Source organism: Leiobunum rupestre, chromosome 4 (assembly GCF_980474605.1).
Source record: "Leiobunum rupestre chromosome 4, qqLeiRupe1.1.hap1, whole genome shotgun sequence".
Classification (NCBI taxonomy): Eukaryota; Metazoa; Arthropoda; class Arachnida; order Opiliones; family Sclerosomatidae; genus Leiobunum; species Leiobunum rupestre.
Window position 1 is genome coordinate 14,653,635 of NC_143387.1, and position 819 is coordinate 14,654,453.

An 819-nucleotide genomic window follows, 5' to 3' on the forward strand; every position below is an offset into this window, starting at 1 on the left:
GTCACCCGAGCCGAACTCGAGCCTAGTCAGATTTAATCGAGCCTATGTCGAAACGAGCCCTAAATGAGCTGAGCGCGTATCGAGTTGGGCCATAACCGAGCCGAGCCATTTTCGAGTCAAGCTAGAAATCTCGACTCAGCTCGCTCATTGACACCTCTACTTCTTTAGAAGACGTACTGTTTTATTTGCCGTAATTGGTATACGGGTGTCGGTAAAGTTACGTTATGTATTTGGTTTATAATAAAATAAAAAATTAGTTAAAAATATCTCATAAATTATTATACATAGAAACATTAAAAAAATTGCGAGATTAAACAAAGCTCTGTCGCGATCATATGATATCTTTAGACATTTATGACTCTTTAGCTCAGTTGGCCACACCTTTCACAAGAACTATACCTCGCTATTTCGGTATGACTAGCAAGAAACTAGGTTTACAGGTTTGCCAGATAAATTAGCTAACTTTATTTCCGCGCTGTTTGAACTTTAAGTTAAATCTGTTGATCAATTATTAATTAATTAACGAAACGTATAAAGCTGGGTTAAGATTTCATATTGTAGACTAGAGTTAACTTTTTATACAAATAATATCGATTAAAAATAGTAAGCACGGTTGAGAATAAATGAATGAGAATATTTGTGTTCTAACTATTCTCAAGTTAGAAGCAGTCAAAAAATGTTAATTAAAACAAGATACTTACCCAAATTGGGTGGCTTTAGGGGACACAATTGCTTGGTTGATAATTTCAAAAGGAAATCGTGAATACCTATAAAATAAATTAACCATTTATACTAATATCGAGAACTTTCAGAATTTAT